Here is a 19007-nt window from a genome sequence, read left to right on the forward strand (position 1 = left end):
TTAACAAGTTTACTGATGCCATGCAAAGTTAAAACATATTCCAAAGGGAGAGAAAGAACGGGGCTCAGAATAAGTGACTGTGTTAAGGATCCCGAAGACCTCAAGAGTTTATTAGGGTCTGCTGGCATGGGGTTCTCATGCCTAGAATGGAGGCTGTGTCAGTAACTCCTCCCACACATCTGGCAGGGAGGTTTTTGGCCTCAGAGAGTCAAAGTGAGACTGTCATTTTCCAAGGGCTGCAGAAACTGCAGGTGAGGAAATTTCTGCTGTGCGTGACCGGACTGTTCCATTGATGTCAGCCAGTCAGGGTGTGGTTTTTATTTTAATCAACATCCGAGCCATTGTTCTGAGCCCTCAGGTTGCCTTACTTCCTGCCTAACTGTACATTCACACTGTGGTCTCGGCACGGACGGTGCTCCAGAGTTCTGCCATGCAGTCTCCTCGAACAGAAGGAGCAGCGCATGGGGGCTAGCGTCGGGGGAGGGGAGGTGTAGACAGTGGCTGTCACATGGAGCTTCTGGAAGCCCTAGGGCCTCTCGAAGGCTTTGCATTCTTGCCGTCTGGGTGCCTCACGTCCCCTGGATCAGAACATCTCTCCTTCACCCACTTGGCATAGCAAACCTCATCACCACTGGATGGCTGGGAACACAGCCGCTGGCCAGGGTGAAGAGCTGCAGATCAGGCTCCGTCTTCCAGCAACTTCCAATGAGTCTCCTAGTTTCTGCTCCCTATCTATTCTCTGGATTCAGAAATGTCTGATACTTCCAATTCCTGAGTCTTTTGAGGATTCCCCGTGGACTCATTCTGCCTTTTGTTGGCGTCTCCAGGTGTAAACACTTAGCAGAATGGAAAAAGCTGAAATGAAATTAGATGCCTTTGTGCAAACACTGTAGTTCTTCCAAAATGCATTGACGTCTTTTGCATCTCCCCACTCTCACACATCTTGCTGTTTGATTCCTTAATGGCTGGCTATCCCTGTAGATTTGGGGAGGGGGATGAAATGTAGGCATGTCTTCCATCTTCCATATTAACTGGAGGATGCAGATTCTAGAAGGCAACCCCAGGCAAGAGCTGACCAGCATCTATCTGAGCCTCCTCAGGCTGGGAACCACAGCCGCATGCGCACTTAGAAGAGAGGAAAAGGGAGAGGAGAGGGGAGTGAAGGAGAGGAAGGAGAGAAAAAGGGAAGGACATCAAATCATAATAAAAAGCCATTAATTTGCTTCACACTTTTATGTAGAAGTGTCTGAAATAATCAAATGTCTAAACTAGCTACCAAGTTTCCTCAAGTGACCAGCAGAGCAACTGCATATCAATTATAGTGAAAACCAATTCTCTACTCCCATCTCTCAGTCTTTCTAGGATATTCTCTCCTCTTTAGGCTTTGTTCCAGCTGCTGCTACTGATGACGACAATGATGGTTATGATGATGATAGGAGTGGTAATAGTAACGGTAACGGCAATTCTGGTGATGACAATAGAAACACATTCACCTACCCAAACATAAAGAGTAGACTCAGAGACATGGAGTACAGCAAAAGCAAGACTTTAGTGGCGTCCTTGCAAGATTGGGGATCTGGTAGGTGGGCGGGCACATGCAGAGCAGGGACAGCAAGCGTTCTCCTCGTGCACAGGTTCCTCTCGTAGCTCCTCATTGGTTAAGTGCTATGGAGCGTACAATCTGCCCAGACATCACCGAAGTCCCACCCTTTTCTTATCAGAGTGCCCTTCCGACTCCCTTCCCAGTGTTTCTTTCTTTGATATCTTCTTTGTTCTCGCTTGTCAGCTGGCACCTCTCTGACATTGTGTTTGCTTGGGGACTTTCTAGGTACATGAACTTTACCACTGTGTAAGCAAGAGCCTAGTAATTCTTCACCATCTAGTCAGACACCTAGCTTTGAAAATGGATGACTGAAGTTATTACGAAGGTGATGATGGTGGTGATGATGATGGTAGCTGACACGTAACAATATGTCCAAGCATTTTACATTATTCTAACACTTTAACCCTTACAACCATTATTTCCAACACCATTTTTGTTCGCAGGAGGATAATGGGGCAAGCACAGAGCAGTTGAAGGAACTTGCACACATTCACACAACTACAATAGCTCAAATAAATGAGAATGTTCAATAGCTCAAGTACGATAGAATCCTTCAAAGCCACAGGTTAAACCAAGTAAGTCACTCTCTCGAGTCTGTTCTCTGATGAATAAGCGAGTCCCAACAGTTCTTGTATTTATCACCCTCCAATGTCGAAAGCTCATGAGCACGTGAGCTCCTTTGTGCTTTGCAGTCACATTTTTTGCAGATGAGAAAAATGAAGGCATCTGCTTGAGCTCGTATCTTACTGTTGTTTGTAATAAGACCTGGATGTACTCATTTTAAGATGTATAATAATTTGAAAGCCAGGTGCGGTGGAGGTAGACACCAACCTGCGCCAAAAGACAGAGGGACCTCATCTCACTCGATGACCTCCCATGGTAGTTTATACCTGTCACCGGAGCTTAGCAGGAAACCAATGGGTAGAAGAATCTCAAGTCTTCAAGTCTGGTCCCAGGCAAACCCAGGAGAGGCTATGTGAAAAACATTTTAAAAAGTAAAAACAAACCAATAGGGCTGCGGACTTGTGTAAAAGGGTAGAGTGCCTGCTTCATAAGCACAGAGCTCTGAGTTCAAACCCCAGTACTTCCCCCCCCCCCAAAAAAAAAAAGAAAAAGAAAAAGAGATTTTAAAGTACTTTGCAGCTCTAAGCTTAACTAGAATATGTGCTGGTTCCTTTTGATCATAGGAGCATTCATTTCCATGGAATTCTAGGAAGAAGCATTATAAAAGCAACCGAAGTTACTCAAATGTAGTGGTAAATTGTTGGATAAAACTCACCGTTTTCCCACAGAAATAATGTGAGTGACTGCGAGCAGGTGCCCAGGCTAGCCCACCCATGCCAGAGAACCACTGACTATCGCCACAGTAACCTTGGCACCCCGGGGCCTGTGGAGGTCAGGAGCACGGGCCAGGAGAAGGGGTCGATGGCCGGGGCAGCACCACTGTGTTAGAAAAGTAGGGACTGGTTAGCTATAGCATGGACCTAAGGCTTAGCACCAACCTATGTCGCTCAAAAGAAAGGAATAACATTTGTCACTGAACCAGAGAGCTCCTGGAAGAGCAGGCACTTCACAACCAGGGGACAGAGGCCCGCTGGATCCTGCGTGTAACAAGGTAGGGAGACTAGAATGAGCGGGCTAAGGACAGCTGAGAGCCATCTGCAGAGGGCTTGGCATGTCCAAATAAGGCCAACTTCTCAGAAGAATCCTTCTCCTTTCCCCCTCATCATTAGGCTGCCAGGGTTGCTGTGAACCTCAGACCTTGTGGAGTTCCAGGCTGTTTCATCCCTGCGAGATATTACAAGAATCTCCTATTCTGAGTGAACACAGTCATCGTTAGTGAAGCCCTCTGTGTTTATAGGGATTTTTGAGGAAATAAAGCACTTGGCAACTCGATCTAGGATAAGAGCTGGAGACAATCCTAATTTAGTTGGTTAACTATAATAATTATAGCCATATTAATCATTCATTCTGAGGATTCATTTATCTCTCGTTCGTCCTAAAATTTTGTGAAGGGGATCAAATGTGGGTTTCTTTGGGTGGTCTTCAATCTGAATTTTCTAGATCTTCTGTAATCAAGGGAGAGTATAAAAATTTTCGATGCAGCTACTTTTCCACTTTGTGCTCAGAAATCATTTCATTTCGTTCACTCATTTATTTATCTCCCCTCCCCTGAGAAACCAAACAGATATTATAGCCCTATCTGCCGCCTGGATACCAAATATTTCCCTGGTAGTTATCAAAGAATTTAATAAGAGAGCTGCCATCTTAAATTCTAGAAGCTTCTTGATGATTTAACCAGAATCTGTAAGGCTCAACACAGCCTGACAGCCATACAGCTGCAACGTTGGGCAAATGTAATACTTCTATCCTTTTGAATAAGCAACACCTACTCAAGGGATATTTAATTGGAGCTTAAAATAAACCATAGGAAAACAGTTAGTTCTTGAGTTATGTGTTCCTTGCTCCAGAGCTAAACTGAGGAATTCACGGAGCGGGCTCAGGGAAGGAGATGAAGCTACTCAGTGATGAGTCATTGTAGCAGTCCAGCACTCCTGTCAGTCTTCACCACAACACATCACTCATCGTGGTGTGACTGCCCCAGCGGAGACAAATTCTTGGGATCAGATGCCGTGCTTAAGAATCTTGCTGCGAGAGAGGAGAGAAGGACTCACAGTGTTAGGGAAGGTCAAAGAGGCCTGTTGTCTTCTGCTCAGGAAAGGAACTGAGCCTAAACCACTGTACAGCCAGAAGGCAGCTATTCCTGATCAGCAGGTCTCTGGCTGAAGGTTGGGTCACCGTTCAGTTGTGTGTTCATTAGGTGAACAGGTGAGTTGTGCCCATTAGCTCCTATTGCTGCTGTAATAAATGACTGTCGTTTTCAGGCAGGATAGATAGAGTAAAATGACAAAGGGAATTAGAAAACATATCAAAATAATAACAAGAGAAAGCCAGGTCCAGGAGCTGAGATGGGACAGGGAACTAAGTCACTCAAAGAGCAAGGAATGGAATCAACTGCTCAAGAATGCACAAAGTGGCATTCTTTCCATCACCCTTCCTCTCTCTTCAATGATCTCAGAATGGGGTGCAACTTGAAACCTGAACTGTTGATTTCTGGAATTTTCCATTTAATATTTCTAAACTATGGCTGATTCTGCAGGTGATGTAAAAGCAACAGTGGCTAGCAGAGAACAATGACACCACGAACCAAGAGGTGTGAAGTGTGGTAAATTCCTCTCTCTCAAGGTTCTGGTGGCCAGGAGTCCGAAATCAAAAGTGTAGACATGATGAGTTCCTTCTGGAGGCTCAGAGGGAAAAGCAGTACCATACTTTCCTCCGGTCCTTGATGCTCCTTGGCTTGTAGACACATCGTTCCAGTCTCTACCTCCAGCTTCTCCTGGCCTTCTCAGTGCTGTCTCTTAAAAAAAATAATAATAACTACAGCATGGAGAGAGCCTGGGCTCAAGTAGTAGAGGGGAAAAGTCAAGTGGCAAGGGAAAAGGTCAAACCACAGTATTCACCTCCAAAAAGAAAATAAACCCAGATTTCTCCTTGATGTTTCAGAGAGGCATTAAAAATACTAGAGGCAGCCAGGTGTTGGTGGCTCGTGCCTGTAATCCTAGCCACTCAGGAGGCTGAGATCTGAGAATCACAGTTCAAAGCCAGCCCAGGCAGGAAAGATTTTACGCATGAGCCACCAGTGCCCCGTTTTGAAATGTTACTCCATAGTAATCATAGTATGCCTTTGGTATTGTTGTTTTTTGTCTTTTGTTGTTGGTGGTGGTGGTTGTAGGGCTTGAACTCTGGGCCTGGGCACTGTCCTTGAGCTCTTCAGCTCAAGGCTAGCGCTCTACCACGTGAGAGAAAAAAATGAGACTCATTAGTAGTGTAGTTGGGGTCTCATGAACTTTTCCTCCCCTGCTGGTTTTACACTTCAATCCTCCTGATCTGAGCCTCTCCAACTAGCTAGGATTACAGCCACGAACCACCAACGCCTAGTGGTTAAGAGTTTAACTTGTTAAAGGTTGCAAACGCCATCTTGGCTTGATGAATTTAGGTCCATTTACACAGAGCAGATGGACTTGGTAATTACTACTAACTGTCTAACGAACTGCAAGGGATTTTGCATTTTAAGGAGATAAATTGTGTGTATTGTTTTCCTCAAGCAAGAAGGTAGAAAAGGAAAGGGAGATGAGCAACAAACTGTTTTGTTCCTTAGTCTGAAGAAAGAGGAAGGGTGATATCAAATTCCCCAGGAATTGTTAAGCAAGAGGAACGAAGATCGTGTCGAGGCAGGCTCCGGGGTTTTTCCTTCTAACTGGACTTCAAAACAGGCTCTCTCTTCTCCCTCATGATCCCAGACAGGCCACCTGAGGCAGGCTTGGTGAACCGAGGGTGGGTGTAAACTGCGTCTCGTCCAAAGCCCCTGCGGCGATTTGTTCCCAGGTTTCTGAGCTGGCCTGTGGCTACTCAGCCTCCCACTTCCCTTCATTCCTGCCTGCCCTGCCTGGAACCTCACAGAAACGGAGGCCACCGTTGCCTTCATGGTGCTGAACACTGCAGCTCAGCCTGCAATCTCTGCAATCTCTTGATTGTTGCCACCCATGAGCACACAGCTCAGAGAGGCGTCTGGAAATATCTGAGCAAAGCACATCACAGGCAGAGTCCTGATAGGAACAGATGGAACCTTCCAGCGGGGTGATCTGAGATTTTAATGATGGGACAGCTTAAAGGCATAGGCTGGGATTATGCAACTGAAGGGGCTAGACACAGTGAACCGACTTCCCACCCCGGGTTGGGGGGCGGGGCGGGGGAGAATTCTAAGATGACTTCCAGGGAGAGTCCCAACTCCTTTTGCATGACATGCACCTGCTAGGCAAGCTGTCCGCACCCATGGCCCTTTTGTTTTTATTTGAACTTAAGGGCTATGCTTGCTAGTCAGGTGCTCTATCACTGAGCCCGTAGTATTTCCCCTCTCCCTCCCGCCCCGGTTATTTTGAGACAGGGTTTCACTTCCTGCCCAGTGCATGCCTGGACTGCTGTCCACATATATTTCAGGCTTCCCCTCACAGCTGGAATGATAGGCATATTTTACCATTCACAGCTTCTTTCTGTAGTCTTATTTCCAGGCACTGGTGGCTCATGCTTCTAATCTTAGATACTCAGGAGGCTGAGATCTGAGAATGGAGGTTTGAAGCCAGCCTGGGCAGACACAAGTGGAGGCGTGGCCCAAGTGGCAGGGCAGAGCCTTAAGTTAAAAAGCTACGGGAGAATGGAAGGCCTTGAGTTCAAGTACTAGTACTGGTACAAAAGAAAATACAAAACAAAAACCTGCACACTTTTCTGCCCAGTGTAGCCTAGAACGATGATCCTCCCAATCTCATCCTCCCACATAGATTAGAGCCCGCTCGAATGACTTCGTCTTGACTGGAACATCTGAAAAGCGTCTATTTCCAGATAAATTCTTGCCCATAAGTATTAGAACTGAAGTTTCACATATTTCTGGTGAGTTCAAGCCCCAGGACTGGCAAAAAAACAGACAAACAAACAAAAAAACCCCAAGCCTGGTGTGGAGTAGGCTGCATTTGCTAACCCTTTCATGCACATTTTCTGGAAGAAAGTGTAAGAACCTGCTCACAGTCCTTCCTCTGGAGACAGGGTGGAACATAATGTTTCCCATCTTCGAGCTGTGTGTCCCTGCAGGTGCACCACAGCTCAGGTTTTGTCTGTTTATTTTAAAGTACCAGTACCCCATAAGCCAAAATACACATTCAACATTAGAGCTTGCTTTGCAGGTAACCAGAATTGTCAATTCCCTTCCCTACACACTGTCAGCTGAGAAGCAATCCTCCCAGAGCCCATATTTGCCCTTGAGTGCTATTAACAGCACCTTCCCTTTCAATCATGAGACCATTTCCGGGGGAACGGGGTGGAGTGTTGGGGGGGGGGCACACAGTTCTACCGCAGAGCCATGCTATGTGTGAAACCCGAAGCCCGAGACTGCCCTTTTCTAGTCTGCCTCCCTTACGATGGAGAAACTGGAAAATAGTCTTTAGGGCAAAGTATTCCAGGGAAAGAAACTACATGAAGATTACATTGCTAAATTAACAGATGTGATTGGGAGGCGGGTAGGGAGGTCCTATTCTTACGTGTGAATACTGCTAGGCTATATAGTTATAAAAGAATGTTTTGTACCATTTGCTCTTTCTTTAAACAATATTGGCCACTCTATCAGATAGATACTTACTTTACTATTTAGTAATAGCAACAGTGACTGTTTGGGGTTGTTGTTCATGAACCCTGTAGGAACTTTTTGAATTCCACATTAAGGCCATTTAGTAAGCTCTCTTTTTTCTAATTTAACGTGTGTGTGTGTGTGTGTGTGTGTGTGTGTGTGTGTGTGTGTGTGTGTGTGCCGGTATTAGGGCTTGAACTCAAGGCCTGTGCACTATCCCCTAGCTTTTTCACTCAAGGCTGGTGTTCTACCCCTCGAGCCACAACTCCACTTCTGGCTCTTTGGTGGTTAATTGGAGATAAGAGTCTCATAGGCTTTTCTGCCCAAGTTGGCTTCCACCATGATCCTCAGACAAGTCTCAGCTCTCTAAGAAGCTAGGATTTGAGGAATGATCACTGGTGCCTAACAGTTTCTAATGATCTGTGTCAGTTTTGATTCCTTTATATATGATATATGATGTGTATGTATGTATATGTTACAGTGACATTCCAGCTATCCATTCTGGAGAGACTCCCCTATGCTTTTTGGTGGGAGTAGGCTTATAGCAAGGGGTCTCACTTGCTGTGCTCAGCAGCTCTGAGGTGGCCACTCAGAAGCAGCCTCTCTGCTCATTTTGTGTTCACTAAGTTTGGCAGGAAACTTTCCCATATACTGGCACAAAAGATGCTTGCCAGGCAGGCTGTTTGGGGTTGTTGTTCATGGACCTGTAGGAATTTTGTGAATTCCAGATTGAGGCTATTCTTTTAGCTCTCTGTTCCTCTGGATGTGTCTGAGACAGAAATGTCCGGAGGGCAGCAATAACTTACAGGGGCAAATGGAAAAACTGAACATCAAATGGTGGTGCTTTTAAAAGAATACTAACGAGACTGTCCTGTCCCTCTTGCCTCTTGTGCTTGGAAGATCAGAATGTGTGCAGCACAAAGCTAGAAAGAAAAAAAGACAAAGCTGGACTGGTGTTCATGCCTGTAATCCCAGCTACTCAGGAACCTGACGTCTGAGGATGGAAGTTCAAAGCCAGCCTGGGCAGCAAAGTTTATGAGCCTCTTATCACCAAAAAGCAGGACGTGAACCATGGCTTAAATGGTAGAGCCTCGGCTTTGAGCAACAAAATTAAGGGACAGCACTCAAGCTTTGACTTCTAGTACTGGTGTGTGCATATGTGCGCGCACACACACACACACACACACACACACACACGAAAAGAGTGTGTGGAGAGATGAGGCAACATTTTCCTGGATGCCTTGAGTCCTGAAGCCCAATCAGCAAAATGAAATAAGCAGTGCTTCTTAGAGTTCGCTTTCATCTGAAGATGAAAGATTGGTATTTTGCATGCAAGCGAGGGAAGCAGCTTCTTGTTGGGGGGTCGTAGACTGTCTCCTTGTTTAGGGCGTCCATGGTGCCAGGGCCTGTGACAGGCAGCTGATCCCTGGGGAAATGCAGCCAAGAGGAAGGAAGGTTCCAGCCAAGCCCTGAACTTCAGTTCAAATGTTCAGCTCGGACGGACAATGCCCTCCCTTGTGTGGCCAGGAGGCAGGGACAGCGCTTTGTACGGGACGGTAATGACAATCTGCCCTAAGAGCCCCTCTTTTAATGTGGGGTTTGTACTACTGCCCCATGAAAGACAACTGTGTATTTACTGAGAACGGGGTCATGGGCATTGCAGGGTGTCCTGGAAAAGCACACAGTCATTCCAAAACCCAGAGTCTTGCCTTTTTTTCTTTTTTTTTTTTATGTCAGGCTCATTAAAGGATATGAACTTAATCCTTGGACTGGAATACTCTGTTGAGACACTGTTTACGATGTTTGCTTTACGGATCTTAGTAACTCTTTGACAACCCCCAGCCCACATGACCTAGATCACCATCCCTACCTCATTCCAGAAACTTCCATGACTTCTAGATATCTTGACTATTGTTAAGATTCTCTTTTGCTCCCAACATGTCAAGTGATGCTTATACAATGTTTGCTTTCCGGGCTTCTCTTATTTTTATTTTTAACATTATTTTTCCTGTAGAGATAATTTAAATAGGTACTTGATCTCTGTCCCAAATTGTGCCTTGCCTCCCAGAGCCCTTCCGCAAATGAAACTTGAGTTTAAAGCCAACCTGTGTTTTCTCTTCCAACAAAAATACCATTGTTTGAGCTGGGTGCTGGTGGCTCACACCTGTAATCCTAGCTACTTAGGAGGCTGAGATTTGAAGATGGCAGTTCAAAGCCAGCCCAGGCAGGAAAGTCCATGAGACTCTTATCTCCAATCAACACTAGAAAAGTGGAAGTGGCTCTGTGGCTCAAAGAGGTAAAGTGCTGGCCTTGGGTGTAAAAGCTCAGGACAGTCTAGGCCCGGAGTTCAAGCCCCATGATGAAAACAAACAAACAAAAACAACAAAACCCTCCTTGTTTGAATGTTGATCAAGATATATTGTACTCATAAACTGCTTTGTTAAATGGCAACTCCTTTGTATGACTAAATACAATAATAAAAAATTAAAAGATAATTATAAAAAACCATTTTTCTGATTTTGAATTTAAATTTTTTTTGCCAACTGTACACATCTTCTTTATTTAATGAGCAGAAGAGGCCACACACACACACCCAGCTCCTCCTTGCAAAAGGCAAAAGCTTTAGACACTTTTAACTATTTTCTTCTCAGCACAAATAGCCCTTCTCATTTATTCAGAAATATGAGAGTATGTCATTGTCTGTTGGTTTTAAGAATTCTGAGAAATTCTGATTCGTCAGCTTGAATGTAACTTGTTGGTTTTTCCCTATATAATTTTTTTCTATATAATTTCAGTTTGTCTTTGCATTCTAAGATTTCATGATATATGCCTTGACACAGATATATTTCTAATCTGCTCTTCTGAGTATGTGATGTTTCAGTGTGTTAATAACCTAGACACTTATATCCTTTAATTTTAGAAACATCTTTTTTTTTTTGCCAGTCCTGGGGCTTGGACTCAGGGCCTGAGCACTGTCCCTGGCTTCTTTTTGCTCAAGGCTAGCACTCTGCCACTTGAGCCACAGCGCCACTTCTGGCCATTTTCTGTATATGTGGTGCTGGGGAATCAAACCCAGGGCCTCATGTATATGAAGCAGGCACTCTTGCCACTAGGCCATATCCCCAGCCCCTAGAAACATCTTTAATTATTTGTTTTCTCATATTTGGATAGTCACTCTTCCCTATTATTTTTCTCCAGTTCCTCAGCTTTGGCTCCTACTCCCTATTGAAAATTTTCATTTCTTCTCTCTTGTCATTTCAGAGGTCTTTTCTGAAACTGTATCATTGTTATTATTTTGTTATTGTTTCAATGGGATAGCTTTTACAAGTCAGTTTCCTTTTAAGTGGCCCCTTTGTGGCTGTTGGAGTTGTCCTCAGATTTGGTGCCGAGCTGCCTGGGTTTTCACACTTTCCAGCTGTGGGCTGGGCTGTTGGGTATGTTGTGGGGACAGGAGAGTTGTTGTATACCCCTGGCAAGAACCTTTCACGAAGACTCTTTAAGTTTGGCTGCCAGAGGCCCAGGCAGGCATTGTAAGTTCATGCTAGCTCTTTGTGAAGTCTAGAAAAGGATATCAGGCACTGTGGCGCCTTTCTGTAATCCCAGTGGCTTAGGAGGCAAATGCAGGAGGATCATGGTAGACCAGCCTGGACAAACTCTGTCTCAAAAAAATTAAGGAGAAAAAAATGTGGCAACCCTTCTACAAGGACCGAAAGGCGAGGCGTTATGGAGAAAAGGTCTTTACAGGTGGCTAAGGCTCTGCAACCCTTCCAGGCATCTTGACAAAAGGTGAACTTAGAACTTTGAGAAGTCCTATTTCTACTGATTCTGGATGTTTTGTTTGTTTGTTTGTTTGTGGGCTCCATACTCACAAAGTTATTAAAACAACAACAAAGGATCCCCTATGGGTTTTTAATTAGATATCTTCAGACTTTGGTTCTATCTTATATTTCTTTATAATAGCATTTCTATTTTAAGGCTTAAACTGGCTCTTTTGGTTCATATGCTTCAGCTGTTACAACCTGTCTTCTTCCTTTGCACCTGTTTTTCACCAGCTCAGACATCTACAAACCCAGGTTGGCTGATACTTGCTGTCCTCCAGATTGAGCTCTGTATAAACACATGGGAGGGGTTGTGGATAACAGGAAAACAACCTGGCATCTCTTCCTCCATTTTGGATCTGTGTCCTTTTGCTCTGAGCCATTGAGTCCTGAGATCACATCGCATTCCAGGTATACAGGAGTAAGGAGTAAACAACATGTGACAAGAGTTGAAACAACACCAAAGGCAACCATGACTCTCTCATGGTGACCAGGCCCCTCCTGACCAATCCTGATATGATGACCAGCTTCAGCACACCTGTGACCACCAGATGACACCTTGACTAGGAATGTGTAACAATGACATATCCCTTTCACCCCGTACTCCCGTTCTTTCTCTATTTAAACCGAAAGCCCATGCCTGGATTGTGAAGGTGGGCTGATGCTTGACTCTTCTTCCTGTGGCATTCCAGTGTTGTGTATTTCATCTCCTTTCTCTTCCCTCAAGAAAATGTTGGGAAAGGCACCTCTTTCTGAGGGAGGTACCCTTCAGGAGCAGAGTTAGCAATCTACAGGTATCATCTGGAGAATGAGGAAATTGTGCCCCCCTCCCCTGGGCCTAACCAGCACCAGGGCACCCAGTGTTAGGAGAGGAACTGGATTTCAGCCCCATTTACCCATTGGTCAGGTGTATTAGTGGCCTCAGCTGTACTCAGTGGCTTTGGGTCTGGGGGCTGGGTGAAGAACTAGGCAGATCATGGTCCTCTGTCTTCAGACCGTCACCCTAACTTCAATTGTGCTCAGTATCCCCCCTCCCCAAACTTACTCATCTCCTTTTTCCAGCGAATAAGCTCAGAAGGGCAATCTGTTTCACATAGGTGAAGGACATTTTAGATTCAGTAATACTGTTTCTTATTAAATAGTTCAGTCTTTTTATTTCTTTTTCAGTATTGGGGTTTGAACCCACAGCCACAAGTACTCTACCACTTTAATCATATCCCAACCATAAAATTTACATATAAATTATATAGTTACATAAATGTATACTATACTAATACATTATATATAAATTATATAAAATTTATTTTATGTATTAATTCAATTTAATTTTTGACAGTACTTAGGAATGAACTCAGAGCCTTGTACTTGCTATTTTGACACTCTAGCACCTGAGCCATACTCCCAGCAAGAGCTCAAGGCCTTGGGTTCAAACTCTAGTACTGACACACAAAAAAATCATTGGAAAGTGCTTGTTCTGTTTTCCAACTATAATTATTTTTAAATTTTATTTTAATTTTTATAGTACTAGAGATTAAACCCAAGGCCTCCCACATGCTAGATAGGTGCTCAACTCGTGAGCTATTATACCTCTATCTCCCTTCTAAATACTAATATAGCAAGCTAGTTCATGCTCCATCTAACACAGAAATCAATTCACAACTACAACTTATTTTTCCATTCTGTTGATGAGCAACTGGGCTTCCCATTTTTCATTATTGAATGAAGCTGCTCTGCCTATTCATGGCTTTGCATAGATATTTTTGGTGGACATATTCACTCATTTCTCTTGGGTATTATGCCTGACAGTGTAATTTCTGGATCATCAGGCAGGCATATGTTCATCTGTAGTAGTTACTGACAGGTTTCCAGTGGAATGAGTGAGAATTCTAATTGCTGTATCACCTCTCTCCATAACCTTGCCATTGCTCACTCTTATTTTAGCCTTTTGAAGATGTGTGAGGTGTTGTGTGATACGATGTGTGATGTGATCTGGTGTTGTTTTGCTGTGATTGTTCGAGTGTGTAGTGCTGAGGATGAAATCCAGAGCCTTATTCATGCTAGGCAAGCTCTCTACTACTAAGCCACCTCTCCAGCCTTCTGAGGTTCTCCTATGTGTTTTCCTCATGAGAAGGACTGATGAGTGCACATTTTTTCTGTTCACATAGTAGTTGTGTTTTGTTTATTCCATTTGAGATAGTTTTGCTTGTGGTCCAGACCGATTTTTTTTCTTTTTTTTTTTTTGCCAGTCCTGGGGCTTGGACACAGGGTCTGAGCACTGTCCCTGGCTTCTCTTTGCTCAAGGCTAGCACCCTACCTCATGAGCCACAGGGCCACTTCTGGCTTTTTGTTTATGTGGTGTAGAGGAATCAAACCCAGGGCTTCATACATCCAAGGACAGCACTCTACCGCTAGGCCATATTCCCAGCCCTCCAGACTGATTTTAAACTTGAAATTCTCCTGTTTCAGCCTCGTAAGTACTGAGATCATAGGTGTGCAAACCATCATCAACTAATGTTTTCTTTTGTGAAGTCCCTGTTTAAGTATGTTCTTTTGGAAAGGATTATCGTGTGTGTGTGTGTGTGTGTGTGTGTGTGTGTGTGTGTGTGTGTGTGTGTCTGTCTGTCTGTCTATGTGCCAGTCTTGGGGCTTGAGCTCTGGGAGTGGACATTATCCCTGAGCTTCTGTGCTCAAGGCTAGCATTCTATCACTTTGAGCCACAGCTCCATTTCTGGCTTTTTGGTAGTTAATTGAATATGAGTGTCAAGGACTTCCCTGCCTGGGCTGGCTTTGAACTGCAATCTTCAGCTGTCACAGCAACAGGCATGATAACAGGAGATCCTCAGTTCTCAACATGGAAAAGATTGTATCACCTAACTATCCTAGCTTCGTCTTGTGCCCTGTACAGTGTGCTTGATTTCCTGTGTACCATGGGGCTGGTGGATAGCCGAGGCTGGCTGCCACTGTCCACTGTCCCAAGAAGAGATTACATCGTGTATCATTAGCCTGGGGAAAGAGCCAAGTTCAAGATTCCAAGTATGGTTTCTACCAAATATGTCTATTACATTCACATCATTATAAAATCCAGTATTTGAAGTCACATCATTGTCAATCAGGGATTGTGTTTCTGTTGCCTGGCTTTTTGTGGTCAGTCAACATGCTTTTAAGGTTCACCTATTTGGCCTGGTGATAGCCATTTATTCCATTTTGTTGCCATATATGTATTCCAAGGTAGAATACCATTTCTTTATCCACTGCACATTGCTGGACACTGGGCTGATCCCAGGCTTGGGAAGCAGCTGCTTCCACTTCCAGGAAGGACCTGAGCGTTCTGGTACCCACACCCTTGATGTTCAGCACCTTTGCCTGAGTCTCCTGGTACCCACACCCTTGATGGTCAGCATCCTTGCCTGAGTCTCTTGGTTCCCATACCTTTGGTGGAGCAGATGACTGGGATTCTGTGAGCTACTTTACTTTGTGATAATGAGATTGATACCCATCCATGACTGTAACTGGGGAGCTGATAAAGATGCCAGAGCTTGGGAACCAGAAGCTGGGAAAATTGTTGTCATGGACTGGTTTTTTATTCACGACAAACTCATATTTCAAAGGATTGAAAACCTAATTTTCTTAAATGTCAAAGAAGCCTGCTGTTATTCAAAAAATGCATTAGAAATTCTTTTAAATGGCAAGAATCAGCCTGAGAAGTCTTTTTTATTTCAAATTAATAACATCTAAATGTGAAGGTCTCTGCTTTGTGACTCACAGAAACATTTGCCAAAATTCCAAATTGGATGAGTTTGCTTGTCAGAGTCAGAAATCTCTTTGAGCCAGAAGAGATGTTAGAGAAGCTGCTCTGCTTAGCCCGTTCAGTTCATAAATTGGTAGGTGGGGCCTTCTTGAGGTCAGATGTCTTCCCAAGGTCACACTCAGATTCAGAACTTCTGACTTCCAACTTTGATCCTTAAACTCTTGCTCAGCAGTATTCTATAGCTTTCAAACCTCAGCATGTGTCAAAGATAGTGTCAGGCTCCTATTGCCACCATCTTTCTTTTGGGTTTGTTAATGTACTGACTTGGGGTGCGACTCCTGTGCTTGACTTCCCTGTTAGCTCATTTTTACAACAGAGATATCGCAAGGTCTTATATATGATGTGGCAATGGTACAGCGACCATGTCTCATGCTTTGGTACACATATAGCAACAGGTGATCTATAGTGTGACATTTTTTATTAGCATACATTAGTTGCACAAGGGGGGGTTTCATTGTGACATTTCCACATATGTAAACAATGTATCCCAGTCTACCTCAATCCTCTGTGCCTTCCTTCCTTCCTGCTTTCTCTCTCTCCTCTCCTCTCCTCTTCCTCCTCCTCTCTCTCCTCTCTCTCTCTCGCTTGTTCATTTGCACAGGCACTGAATTTGGGGCCTGAGTGCTGTCCCTTAGTGATTTTGCTCAAGGATGGCATTCTACCGCTTAAACTACAGCTCCATTTTTATCTTTTTGTATTTGATGGTTAATTGGTGATACGAGTCTCATTGACTTTCCTCCCCTGGCTGGCTTTGAACCTGGATCCTCGAATCTTAGCCTCGTGAGTAGCTAACACAGGCCTGAGCCACCAGCACCTGGCAATTGTTCTACGTTCATACATGCAAATAAATAACACGACCCTATTCAACTTCATTAACCCTCTCTGTTAGCTCTCCTCTCTCTCACTGGTGAATGTTGTTTTAAGTTATACCTCCATGTACTAGAACTCTTGGTTCCTGGGCATGTAATAGCAGAGGAGCAGAAGCACCCATTTTGGGGAGCTCTGCATTGTGATTCCCAAAGGCCAGTCTGGGATCTGGTACAGACTTGAGATGACATTTTTCTTGGTTTTGTAGTATAATACCAGGAAAAAGAGAAAGTTAAGGAGTTTCTCACAAGATTCATTTGGTTCAACTTGAAAGGACCACAGTTTATGCTCAGATTTATCTTTGCTACCTTGTTTATTGGTGATCAAATGTCCTTTTCAAAATGGTGTGTTTGTGGTATTTATGTTTTGAAATGCTTTGCTCGGCGATGACTGGAAGTGTTTTATTTATTATCACATACTCATTTCCTTGTATCGTGCCTGGCGTGTAAAAGAATGAATGAATATTTAAGTAGTAAAGCAGTTAGTAAACCTCGTTTGGTTACCAATTATGTTTGTATATAGGAGCTTACAAATTCTTAGTCTAATGACTTTCACATTGGCGCTGCTGTACTGAGTGCCAATACATCTCTTGTACTGAGTTTGAAACATTCCTCTCAGATTTACTTGTACCCAGAAGCTCAGGAAACAGGCTTTTTGCAGATATAATCAAGCTCGGATGAGGGCAGGAGGGATCAGTGTAGCCCCTGGCCCAGTGACTGAAGTCCTTCGTAGAGAATAATAACTTGGACACAGAGACATGGCGAGGAGGCAAGCCTCTCTGCCTCTATGTGACAGATAGGAGAAGGCAGAGGCTCGAGATGCAGCTATAAATGCGGGCAAGCACTAGAAACCAGAGAACACATGAGAGAATCCAAGGAGTCTAAAGTATAGAGACATTAGAGAGAGACTGGCCCTGTCAACATCTTGATTCCGGGTTTCCTCATTTTCATAGTTGTAAAGGAATGCATTTTTGTTATTTTGAGTCCATGGTACTGAAACTGGAGGGTCAAAATTCTCAAGACTCCATTTCAACCAATGGCTGAGCAAAGTGGCATGATGCCCATCATTCCAGTGACCTAAAGAGGAAGATCACAGTCTAGGCGAGTCTGGGCATAAAACAAGACCCTAAAAGGGCTGAAGGTGTGGTATAATGGTATAGAACCTGCTTAGCAAGTGGGAGACACTGAGTTCAAATATCAGTAGTGCCAAAAAACCAAAACAACAAAAACAAAAACACTGACACAGAAAAGAATCCTAGACACTGGATGTGTAGGGAAGCAGAGGGGAAGGGCAAGATTTCTAGGGATGGAGGGTGTTCGCTGTTATCACTGTGTCAGAACAGAGGGAACGCCTATCTGCTTTTTTTTTTTTTGGCCAGTCCTGGGCTTGACTCAGGGCCTAAGTACTGTCCCTGGCTTCTTTTTTGCTCAAGGCTAGCACTCTACCACTTGAGCCACAGAGCCACTTCTGGCCATTTTCTGTGTATGTGGTGCTGGGGAATCGAACCCAAGGCCTCATGTATATGAGGCAGGCACTCTTGCCACTAGGCCATATCCTCAGCCCATCCTATCTGCTTTTTTGATGTAAAGTTGAGAACTAGCAGTATGGGGAATCATTCGCTAGGCAATATATTTCTACTTTCAGTTTTCAGATAATCAGAAGAAATGCTTTGGGATGATGTAGGAAGGATTCTTCACAGAGATGAATCTTGAAGCATATAGGTATTAGGTGCTTGGGACAGGTAGAACTGAATTTGTGTGTGTGTGTGTGTGTGTGTGTGTGTGTGTGTGTGTGTGTGTACTAGCCCTGGGGCTTGAACTCAGGGCCTGGCACTGCCCCTGAGCTTCTTTACTCAAGGATAGTGCTCTACTACTTGAGCCACAGGTCCACTTCTGGTTTTTTTTTTGCAAGTTAATCAGAGATAAGGGTCTCTGGGACTTTCCTGTTGGCTTCAAACTATGACGACCCTCAGACCACAGCCCCCTCAAGATGGCAGGCATGATCCCCAGGAACTCACCCTGAATTTGTTTTTAATTTTGATTTTTGCCAGTCCTGGAGCTTGGACTCAGGGCCTGAGCACTGTCCCTGGCTTCTTTCTGCTCAAGGCTAGCACTCTACCTCTTGAGCCATAGCGCCACTTCGCTTTTTCTGTTTAGGTGGTGCTGAGGAATTGAACCCAGGGTTTGTGCATACAGGCAAGCACTCTACCCTTATGCCACATTCTCAGCCCTCACAATTTTTCTTAAGTGGGTTATAAATCAGTTTTTAAGTTAATGTCTCTTTTTGTGTGGGATGGAATTGGAGTCTGAACTCAGGGCTTCACGCTGTCCGGGCAGGTGTTCTATTTGTGCCACGTCTCAAGCCCTTCTTGCCCTGGCTATTTTTGAGATAGGGTCTTGCTTTTTTGCCCGGGCAGGCAATCCAGAGCTGGGATGACAGGTATGAACAGCCACATCTAGCTTATTAAGGTGGGGACTTGCAAACTTTTATTTTCTCAGGCTGTTATCAATCTCTATCCTCTTGATTTCAGCCTCCCTCATAGTTGAGGTAAGAGGAGATGACCACTGTACCTACTTACAGGTTGAGATGTAGTCTCACTTTGGGAGAAAGGTGCCTATGTATATAAGTGCTTGTGTATTTATATTGTATACTACGTATACATCTACTTGTGGAAGG

This window comes from Perognathus longimembris, chromosome 15 (genome assembly GCF_023159225.1).
Source record: "Perognathus longimembris pacificus isolate PPM17 chromosome 15, ASM2315922v1, whole genome shotgun sequence".
In the NCBI taxonomy this organism is placed as follows: Eukaryota; Metazoa; Chordata; class Mammalia; order Rodentia; family Heteromyidae; genus Perognathus; species Perognathus longimembris.